This window comes from Penaeus monodon, unplaced genomic scaffold (genome assembly GCF_015228065.2).
Source record: "Penaeus monodon isolate SGIC_2016 unplaced genomic scaffold, NSTDA_Pmon_1 PmonScaffold_5297, whole genome shotgun sequence".
Lineage (NCBI taxonomy): Eukaryota > Metazoa > Arthropoda > Malacostraca > Decapoda > Penaeidae > Penaeus > Penaeus monodon.
The window spans coordinates 7,501-19,686 of record NW_023660215.1 but is presented as its reverse complement, the minus strand read 5'-3'; the positions used below and the strand labels follow the sequence as shown (position 1 = coordinate 19,686).

Genomic DNA, 12,186 nt, shown 5'->3' with positions numbered 1-12,186 from the left:
TGAGGGTATTAAAAACACACACACACACACACCCCACAACACAACACACCACACAACCACACACACACCTACACACACACACACACATACATACACACACACACACACACACACACACACACACACACACACACACACACACACACACACACACCACACACACACACACACCCGTGCACACACACACACACACACGCATATGTACTTATATATATATATATAATATATATATATATATATATATATATATATATATATATATATTTATATATAGATTTATAAATATATAAATATATAAATATATATATATATGATATATATATATATATATATATATATATATATATATATATATCACTATATCGCATACACTTTTTTGAATATATAAAGCAAACAACTTTTTCTTCGTGTCATCAAAATCCAGTAAAAATTCGGTTAGTTAACTCACAGTATCATATTGCAACTTGGGTATAAGAACATAATACTAACATTTTCAGAGTGTAAATCTTGTATCTGTATAAAACCAACTGACAGGCCTTCTCTTATTCTATTTGGCTTGCTCGGGAAATAAAATAATAATATATATTTTTTCTTCTGGGCAAGTAACAATATTTTTGTTCCTTGCAACATTAGACAAACAAATATTTAGGAGCATTTGCAACACAACATTTTATACATTCCAGGATTCGTTTTATTAGTAAGCAATGTGCATCTTAAAATTTGAACTCATCAGACGAAACCTATGACAGGTTCAGTACCAAAACCAGGCAAAGATAGATGCAGACCTACGTTCGTCTATTCTAGAACTGACACAATTACGCAGGACTACTTCCACACAAATCTCATTATTTCTAACTGGGATAGCCTTGAATACACCTTACTTAAACCTAGGGGCGTCATAAGGAGGGTGTAATAACACCCACTCAAGATCTTGCTTGCCCCCCACCCCTAGCATAAAAAAATATCTTCAAAAAACATACACTTCTTTGGTTCACCAGGGATCTAGCTGAAAACACTGCAAAAAATAACACTACAGACGCGCAAATATACAGCAAATCAAATCCTTTCAGAAACCGTTTTCTAGAAACACAGAGAGAGTGGTATACGCATGTAGCCACTCATCTCGTGAACAACGTTAAAAAAAAAAAAAAAAAAAAAAAACTAAACAATTCTTCAAGTTTTCCAAATCGTGCCGACAGGACATTACGGCAGCCACGATAATAACAATAACACTCTTGTGACCGATCCAGAACACTAAACACGTGGGACTCAACATGCACTCCATTCTTTTTTCACGCATGGAGACGTAAATACACCCGAAATAGCCGTTTAAGATCCCCGGACAGCCACGCGAATGCTTGTCAGCTACAGGACGGAATTTGTCACACTACACAGGCCCTCCGCCCTTGGTAGAGAAACAGATTAGACCAGTAACCTCCTAGATGATCTGTACATCGAAGATAGTCGTGTATCCTATGAATACCATCGCATATCGATTGAAAAAAGAAATCGAGACACTAATCCTCTCATTTTATTAATCACCATACATCATGCAGTGAACCAGCTACCCCAATACCCCATTTCAACTGAAACAGAAAATCCGACAATATTCTTTCCAACAGCATATACCACTGTTAGTGTCATCAGTAATGTAAAGAGAGCGTAATTATGGACAGATAAGAAACTTAGGTTGGAAGGAAGCAAATACTATAATTGAAATTGAGTAAAATATTAACTGTCGATCGTGCACAGCCTTGGTAGACGTATGATTTATATCCCGTGCAAAGCAAAGTTTCTTGTTGATTTCATCCATTATTATTTTTAACTTCCGTCTATCATGATATTTGTGGATGGTATTCCATATTTCTTCACTGGCTCGTACTTCATCCACAATAGCATAAATAACGTCTGGAGTAAGCTCCGTCTTCAGCATGTCGGAGTGAGTTGTGTTTACAATCCTTGATCAAATAAAGATTTGTATGGATAGCCTTAAATTTTAGTGAGTCACCATTATTATTTGTGCTATATTTTAATTTCTACACTACAATTATACTAAATATGCTTATAACATAAAGTTTAGACAATCAAGTAATAAGATTCTTAGTAATTTTACTAGTGTTTTCGTTTTGGTTTATCTTTCCCTCTCTAGCTGGGGCGAAAGACCAACACAGCGTTCTCGTTCGGCGTTCGCTCTAGGCAGGGATATCTATCTCGCCTTCTTGGGAAGTATCCCACTCTATAAACCGATCCCTGGTCAGAAAAAGACAAGTGTAACTGCCCCTTTACCCTCCAATACCTCCATATATAACACATATAAACACACACACACACACACACACACACACACACACACACAACACACACACACACCATATATTATATATATATATATATATATATATATATATATATATCTATATATATTGTAAGAGCCAGAATGATGGGCCCTACAAGAGTTACCTATTTCGTCATATGGCATACTTCACCTCACAACAAATCCCCCCCCCCCCCAGAGATGCTCACTAATGGATCTTGAGTGTTTTGTATACCCCTTATAGCTACAGGACTCCTTGGGGTCACTTGTAACAGACACCTTCCATCACTCTACTATTGCCATCCATATAACACTATTAACTTATAAATATATATTTAATACAGTAACGTCAGCCCCTACATACCAGACCTTTGCTAGACACGATAGCGGACGCAACATCCACCGGCCTTCCGCCTCATGACATTGCCCCGTGTACACGATCACATTCTTCCTTCACACTTCCCAGTACATCGCAACCCTTGTGAGTTCCTTGTTCAACCTGTATAAAAGAGGGTCGCCTGCGAGCGACAGACAGACAGCCTACAGCACGCTGACCGGACCGAACCTCTGTCTGTCAGTTGTAAGAGCCAGAATGATAGGCCCTACAAGAGTATGGTAGGTGGCGAGCTTATGGTGTAAGGTAGACGACCAAGATGTCTTGATTCCCTTTATTATATAGTATGATGGAGTACGGCTGCACCAAGGAGAGAGGTGTTGCTCCTTGGCTCCCCGCAGGGAGTCTGCATCTCATCTCCTACAGTGGTCTAAAGATGGACATAGATCACGTGCTTAACATATGACAATCATTGGTGATGAAAGGTAGTGTTACAACAATGCATAGCTTTTGTGGAAGGGGATAGACAATACAACATTGGAATGTCTAGTGTGGCAACAAGAGACGAATAAACAGGTAAAGCAGTGGACATACTTATATGTATGTGTGTGTGGGAATATAGGCATGTGACAATACATAAATTATACAAGTCATGTAAAATATAACAACGGATAAATAGAATAAATTGGCATACATATTTCAGTAACATTACATATATAAAGCTGGTTTACACACACACACACACACACACACATATATATATATATATATATAATATATATATATATATATATATTATAATATATATATATATATATATATATATATTGTGTTGTGTGTGTTTGTGTTGTGTGTGTGTGTGGTGTGTGTGTGTGTGTGTGTGTGTGTGTTTGTGTGTGTGTGGTGTATGTGTGAGAGAGAGAGAGAGAGAGAGAGAGAGAGAGAGAGAGAGAGAGAGAGAGAGAGGGAGAGAGCGAGAGAGGAGAGAGAGAGAGAGAGAGAGAGAGAGAAGAGAGAGAGAGAGAGAGAGAGAGGAGAGATGAGAGAGCAGAGAAAGAGAGAGAGAGAGTGAGAGAGAGAGAGAGAGAGAAGCTAAGCTGCAATGGTCCCGTCTGCTGTATCTAAATTATCGTATAACTTTTTAAATTGGACATTTGTGGCACGCGCAGCGTCATTTGGAAGATTGTTCCATGTTTCAACAGTTCTGTTTGGGAAACTGAACTTAACATCTTTCTCGCCCCTTTTTACTTTCAACTCTTTTCCTTCTTGTGTTCAAAATTATAGTAATCTTCTAACTTCACTTTTCCTGTAACACAGTTGAAACATCATAATCGTATCACTCCTTTTCCTTCTTTCTTCCAACGTAGTAAATCCTATTTTCTGTAGTCTATCTTCGTAGAGTATATCTCTTAGGTGCCCACCTTGCTGCTCTTGGAACTCTATCCAGTTATCTATATCCTTTTTTAAAAGTCTTATGATAGCTGTAATGATCTTATTTACCATATCTTCGTCCACATACACGAATGCCTCTTCATGTTGGCAATCAGCCTTAGCATTTATGAACCTTTTCATTTATATGATCATTTGGGCTTAGGTTCCTGTTTATGATTATTCTAAGGTCCTTTTTCCTTATCTGCTGGGTTTTATACTGCGTCACCTAATTTGTACAGGTAAGGTGGACGATTTTACTTTCTCCGAACCCTGAGTATATGTTGAATTCCATTTTCCAAGTACAACTCTACATGCATAAGTTCTCGATGTCACTTTGGAGACATTGGTATAAGACGTCGTCTATTATCCCTTTTTAAAATTTCGTGTCGTCTGCTAGCATATTCACATAACTACCTAGCTTACGTTTGACCCTAAATCACTGATGAAAATAGTAAACATAATCGGTATCTAGTTAGTTATTCGTTGCCATGTAGAGTGCTGTCCTCTAATTTCGGTGCTCATCTGTCCTTTTTGAATTAAGGTTTTCATTCATTCGAGGAGTTTGCCTTTCACTCTACCTAGGTGCTCTAATTTCCATAATAGTCTTCTATGAAACACCTTATCAGTTGCCTTTTTTAAAGTCTAAGTATGCACAATCCAGCCGGCCGTCTCTTTCTTATAATATTTCAGAAACTCTGTCATAGAGACAGGAGATTTGTTACACATGAACGTCCTTTCCTAAAACCAAATCGTTTATTTAATATCATAACGTGTTTTTCAAGTACCTCAACCCACTGTTATCTAACTATCTTTTCCAACTGCTTGCATGCTACACTAGTTAACGAAACTGGTCTATAATTTGGAATTTGGAGTTTTTTTGTCGCCGCTCCTATATAAAGGTGTAATATTGACGAGTTTCCAATCTTTTGGTAGTTTTCCTTTTTCACTGAATTTTGGAATATTAACAACAACGAAGTACATAGTTCTCCGGCATATTCCATTAGACACCCATTTATAAATCTCATCTGGTCTCTCTGCTTTAGTTTTGTCTAACCATTTTGGTGGGTCTTTTATTTCCTTCTTTTTGAGTGTTATATTTTGATATTCTGATTTACGTTTGTACGGTTACTTGGGTCTTGAACAAACACTGACTGAAATTTTCTCATTAAGGATTTCACACATTTCTTATCCCTTAGTATAAAAGATGTTGTTGTCTTTCGTTTACTGTAGTTAACAAAGCTTTAGTTGTTTTGTACATTTATGATTATATCCTTTTCCAAGTGTTATTTCGCCTCCCTCAAGGTTTAGGTCTACGCATTTCTCCCTACTTTCTACCTCTCAATGCTCTTGTGATATATGTCTTCTGAACCTTTTCCAAAGGAACTATTTGTTTTCTCTCATCTTCTTGTATTTATCATTGAACCTTTTTGACTATTTATTGTTTTAGTTCTGAATCGTGGTACAGTTTTTTTTCTATTCCTTTTTTATAGACCACATTTTAAAAATATTGCATATCAAGGTTCTCTTCATTCAGGAGTGTATCCCAGTTTATGCCATCAAAGTAATCTTTAAGGCTTTTATAATTACCTGTTTTGTAATTGTACTTTCCTTTTCTTTCTTTACTTACGATGAGTTTTTCCTGTAGCAGACAGTATTTTAATAAAATTACTACATGGTCCCTCTTTCCTAGAGGACAGTACTCCATATCCTTAATGTGATCTTTATGCTTTGAGTATTAGGTCAAACATAAACGTCTATCTAGCTCTGTTACATTTTGGAAAAGGCAAAATTCATTTATTATTTCTAGTACTTTTGCATTCCACGAATCTGGCTAGGCAACAGGATCGAGACTTCCAGGTCAATTTTGCTATTAAAATCCCATGTTAAAAGAATTTCTTTTTCGTTAGTTTCCGAAAGTGCTCTGTTATATTTTGGAAAAGGCAAAATTCATTTATTATTTCTAGTAATTTAGCATTCCACGATTCTGGCTGAACAACAGGATCGAGACTTTCCAGGTGAATTTTGCTATTAAAATTTCCCGTTAATTTTTTTTTTCTTCATTAGGTTCCGAATGTTGTAGCACTTCAACGTTTCTTGAATAAGTTTTCGGTAATTTTGAGTGACCACACCGATGCATGAAGTGGTATGTTCACTGTGGTTATTAATATCTTTACACCGTTTGTTTCTACCTCACTTGCCCTTAGTTTTACTATGGGGTCTTTTTTAATCTTTAAATCCTTTATAATAATCCCTCTCCTTGTTAATATTGCTAACGACCTCCGTTTCAATTTGTCTATATTTTCTCCAAAGTCCAGTTTGGATTCATTGATGCACATTGCATCTGATTTATTAATTTCAAAAATTGTATCTAAGCCTAGTAACATCAAACATAAACCATCTATATTTGTATAAAATATTTCTATATAATCTTTCGGTATTCCTTGTGGCTGCATTTTGTTTTACTTGGAGACCTCTCACCCTTCAAAGGAACATTTTTTTTTTCTTTTTTGTTCTTCATTCATTTGTTCATTTTTGTTTTTTACCTCTTCCATTTTTTTCTACAGTATTTCTCTCTCATCATATTTTCTCTTATACAGATTTTCTTTGATTATGTGATTATGTATGGATGTCACCCTTAAAGGGCATTCTTTCGCTTTTCGAATAACCCCAACCTCCAGTGATTTATGATATTCTGCTCCTAGAATTCGGGATTTATGACCTTGAGAATATTGACAGTCAATTCCTTGTCTTAGTTGTATCGTTCGATTCCATTTTCTCCAAGTTTTTCTTTATGTCCCAATGTGATTGTTTTTGTTTACATCAGCCAAATTAGCATTATTCTTTGTGTGTTGCTCAAGGTGTGACTATTTTTCTTTAATTTAGATGCATCGACATATATAGCTTTTGCCTCATCCATTATTTGAGACTGGCTACTTAACAAATTGCCTTCAATCTGTTCAACAGTTTCCTTATCTTTGATTACTTCAATTTTTTTTTTTTCCAGATTCTCACTTCGATTTGACTGCCGTTGCCATTCTTGATTTTACTTATTCCACCTTTCCTGAGTTCTTAGATTTTCATGTCAGACGGGCGCAGTCTCTATATGAATTTTGTGTTCCTCTGCCAAATTATCCACCATTCCGTCAAAGTTCATGTATTTTCAAATGATTCTGCTATCAGGTCTATCTAACCTTGGCTTTTTTTTAAGAACCTCATTTAATGCTGTTTCTGCTGCACTCATTTTCCTGCGTCTGATCTGAAATGGTTACCCAACAAAACACAAAAGCAGAGCGTATTCACGGCAGTTGTCTCTGTGCGCCCCGAAACGCCTTACCATTGCAGGATTACTCCCATTGTGCGATGCACTGTGTGTGTGCTTTGTGCAGTTGTGGTGTATTTGTGTGGGGTGTGTGTGTGTGTGTGTGTGTGTGTGTGTGTGGTGTGTGTGTGTGGTGTGTGTGTGTGTGTATGTTGTGTGTGTGTGTGTATTCTAATATAGATTAGATATTTATGAGATATATGTATGGTATGTGATGTATGTATGTATGTATGTATATATGGCTATATAATAAAATATATATATATATATATTATGATATAGCTATATATATATATAAGATATATATATATATATGTGTGTGTGTGTGTGGTGTGTGTTGTGTTTGCGGTGTTATGTGTGTGTGTTGTGTGTGTATATCTATATATAGTATATATATATCATATATATATATTATATATATAATAATTTGTTGTTGGTGTATATCACATTCTCATATGCTATATAGACATACATACATACATACATACATACACAATATATATAATATATATATATATAATATAGTATATATATATATATATATATATATATATATATATGTATGTATGTATGTATATAATATATGCATATACGAATGTGATATAACAAAACAACATAATACTATATATATATATATATATATATATAGATTATTATAATTATAATATATATATCTAAACACACACCATACACACGCACACATATAAGCGCGATCAGTACACGTCAGGTAAACAGATATCAGTAAATGTTGTGCTAGGGAACTACTTTATTGGGACAGACTAAACCGAATGTAATGTAGCGAAAACGAAAAGACAAGATAACACTGTAAACATTGGGATGATATGTTTTGAAGCAAATCAAGGTGGAATACCCTTGTTTCCAGTGTTTCTTAAATTGGAATGTCAGTGTTCCCAGTGTGCGAAATCGGAATCGTCAGTTTTTCCAGTACTCAGAAAGCGGAATGTCAGTGTTTCCAGTACGAAGAAGCGAATGTCAGTGTTTCCAGTACTCAGAAAGCGGAATGTCAGTGGTTTCCGTACAAGAAAGTGGATGTCAGTGTTCCATACTAAGAAAGCGGAATGTCAGTGTTTTCAGTTGCTAAGAAAGTGGAAGTCAGTGTTTCAGTATAAGAGAGCGGAATGTCGGTTCCAGACCCCAGAAAGCGATGTCAGTGTTCCAGTACTCAGAAGCGGAATGTCAGTGTTCCAGTTCTAAGAAAAGCGGAATGTCAGTTGTTTCCAGTACTCAGAAAGCGGAATGCATGGTTTCCAGTACTCAGATCGGATGTCAGTGTTTCCAGTACTCAGAAAGCGGAATGTCAGTGTTCAGTACTAAAGAAAGTGGAATGTCAATGTCAGTGTTTACCATACTAGAAAGTGGAATGTCAGTGTTTCCATAACTAAGAAAGTCGGAATGTCAGTGTTTCCCGTACTAAGAAAGTGGAATGTTCAGTGTTTCAAGTACTCAGAAAGGGGATGTCAGTGTTTCCAGTACTCATAAAAAAGCGGATATTGCCAGGGTTTGTCCAGTACTAAGAAAGTGCAATGTCATGTGTTTCCCGTACTAAGAAAGTGGATATGTCAGTGTTACATTACTAAGAAAGCGGAATGTAGTGTTTCCAGTACCAGAAAGCGGAATGTCAGTGTTTCCAGTATCAGAAATTGGAAGTCAGTTTCCAGTACTCAGAAAGGGAAGCAGTGTTGCCAGTACTCGAAAAGCGGAATTCAGGTTTCAAGTAGTGACTAGAAATGTCAGGTTCCAGTGCTAGAAAGCAGAATGTTCAGTGTTTCCAGTACTAGAAAAGCGGAATGTCAGGTTTCCAGTGTTGTGAAAGCGGCGTTACTAGTGTCAGTGTTTCCAGGGTTCAGAAAGCGAATGTCCGTGTTTCCATGGTTAAGAAACACTGACACTCCGCTTTTGAGAACACGGAAACACTGAAATCCGATTGCAAACACTGGACAACACTGACCTTTCCGATTTGTAGAACACAGGACACTGCATTCCCGCTTTCAGAGCCTCGAAACACTGACTTTCCCTTTCAGAATACTGGAAATAAAAAAAAAAAAACCCCCCCACCTGACATACCGCTTTCAGAGCACTCGAAACACTGACATCCCTCAGAATACTGGAAACATTGAATCGCTTTCAGAACACAGGAAACATGACATTCCACTTTACGAATACTGAAACAATGACATTCACCTCTCAGAGCACTGGAAACCACTGGTATTCTGCTTCCAGAACCTGGAAACCTGACATTCCGCTTTCAGAACATTTGGAACACTGACATTCTATTTGTAGAACACTGAAAACATGACACTCCCTTTAAAAAAACTGGGTACATGAACATTCCGCTCTCAGAGCACTGGAAACACTGGAATCCGCTTTCAAAACACTGGAAACACTGACATTCCGCTTTCAGAGCACTGAAACACTGACATTCACTTCAGAACATGGAAACAGGAGATTCTCCTTGCAGAAGCACTGGAAACACGACATTTCCGCTCTCTTAAGCACTGGAAACACTGACATTCCGCTTTTTAGACTGGAAACACAGACATTCTGCTTTCTCGCACTGGAAACACTGACATTAGCTTTCTCTTAGCACTGGAAACACCTGACATTCCGCTCTTAGTACTGGAAACACTGGACCATTCCCCTTCTTAGCACTGAAACACTTTGACATTCCGGCTTCTTAGTATGGGAAACACTGACATTCGCTTCTTAGACACTGGAAACACGGCACACCATTCCGCTTCTTAGTAATGGGAAAACACTGACATTCCGCTTCACAACATCTGGAAACACTGACATTTCGCTCTCTTAGCACTGGAAACATGACATCACGTCTTAAGCACTGGGAAAACACGACATTCGCTCTCGTAGCAATGGAACACTGATATTTCCGCTTCTAGTAACGGAAAACTGGACACTCGCCTTTCTAGTACTGGAAACACTGACATCCGCTTTCTAGTACTGGAAACCACTGACATCGCTTTCACAACATGAAACACTGACATTCGCTTTCTAAGTACTGGAAACTACTGACATTCCGCTTTCTTAGTACTGGAAAACTGACATTCCGCTTTATTAGTATGGGAAAACCGACATTCGCTTTCTTCAGCACTGAAACACTGACATTCTGCTCTCTTAGCACTGAAACACTGACATTCCGCTTTCTTAGAACTGGGAAAACACTGACAATTCCGCTTCAGAAACTGGAAAACAGTGATCATTCACTTCAAAACACTGGAAAACACTGACACTCCACTTTTGAATATGGAGACACGAATTCACTTTCAGAACACTGGAAACAAGACATTCCACTTTGATTTGCTCAAAACTATCATCCACTGTTACAGTGTTATGCTTGTCATTGTTTTCCTACATTCGTTTTTATAATTCGTTTTAGTTTCCACTTTATTACTGTTTTGCGATGGAGAAAAAAAATCTCCTGGGCATGATATACCCTTTAATGTATGTAAAATAAAAAGAAAGTAATTTACCAAGTCATGTTAATATTGAAGGATTTACTTTGCCTGTAGAGTATTAAAAAAAAAAAAATCTCACAAATTTATTAAGTCATAACCTTAGTTTTCGATTTTCCTATCAAACTGCCAAACACAACGCCGATAGACGTGGCGATTTGGTACTCGACTCAGAACTAGCACTACGACACCCCAGGGCCATATCTGTATGTATTTTTTATTTCTGTCAGTATAGAATAATCTCATAAGAATATTTCCTCTTCGGTACACACTAGCAGTTGCAGGGAAGCAGAGTTCGTCAAGAAAACTTAAAGAAATCGTCACATTTTTTAGCCGAAAATATATTTTAGATTCTTTTGATATTCATATATATATATAATATAATATATATATTATTTTTTAAATATAAATATTTAAATAGATATATAGATATATATATATATGGATATATATATAGATGTGTGTGTGTGTGTGTGTGGTGTGTGTTTGTGTGTGTGTGTGTTGTGATTTGTTCGCACCTGTGTGTGTGTGTGTGTGTGTGCGCTTGTGTGTGTGGGTGTCGTTGTGTGTGTGTGTGTGTGTGGCTTGTGCTGTGATGGTGTGTTGTGTGCTTGTGGTGAGTGTGTGTGGGTGTGTGTGCGTGTGGGTGTGCCTGGTGGTGGGGTGTGTGTCGTGAGTGTGAGGTGTGAGTGTGACGTGTGAGGGTGAGTGTGAGATGTTTGCTTTATATGTATGTGTGTGTGTGTAGTGTGTGTGTGTGTGGTGTGTGTGTGTGTGCTTGTTGTGTCGTGTGTGTGCTTGTGTGTGTGTGTGAGCTATGCGCTGTGGTTGTGTGTGTGCGTGTTGTGTGCGTGTGCGGGCGTGTGGTGTGTGTGTGTGTATGTGGTTATAGCTGCTGTGTGGTTTTTGTGTGCGCGCTTGTTCATTTTTTCGTCGTGGTGTGTGTGTGCATGTGCGTGTGCAATTGTGCGTGTGCGTGTGTCGTGTGCGGGTGTGTGTGTGTTGTGTGAGGGTGTGTTGTGTGTTTTGTGTTATGTGTGTGTGATGTGTGTGTGGTGTGTGTGTGTGTGGTGTGTGTGTCCGCGCACGGCTCATGCTTGTATGTGTGGTGTGCTTTGTGTGTGCGTGCTGTGTGTGTGTGTGTGTGGGGCTTGTGTGTGTGTGTGTATGGTGTGCATGCATGCGCGTGTGTGTGTGCGCACATACACCACACACACAATATATATATATATATATATTATATATATATATATATATATATATATATATATATTATAAAAAATGTATATGTATATATACA

General features: G+C 37.5%; 1 protein-coding gene across 1 annotated transcript in view; it reads left to right on the top strand.

Moving 5' to 3' along the window:
• Nucleotides 1-11,080: 11,080 nt before the first annotated feature.
• LOC119571143 (centrosomal protein of 19 kDa-like) overlaps nucleotides 11,081-12,186 on the top strand; it is a gene marked incomplete at its 3' end in the record, with an annotated part of 6,437 nt that continues 5,331 nt past the window's right edge. The window contains 1 exon segment of the mRNA XM_037918588.1: nucleotides 11,081-11,092.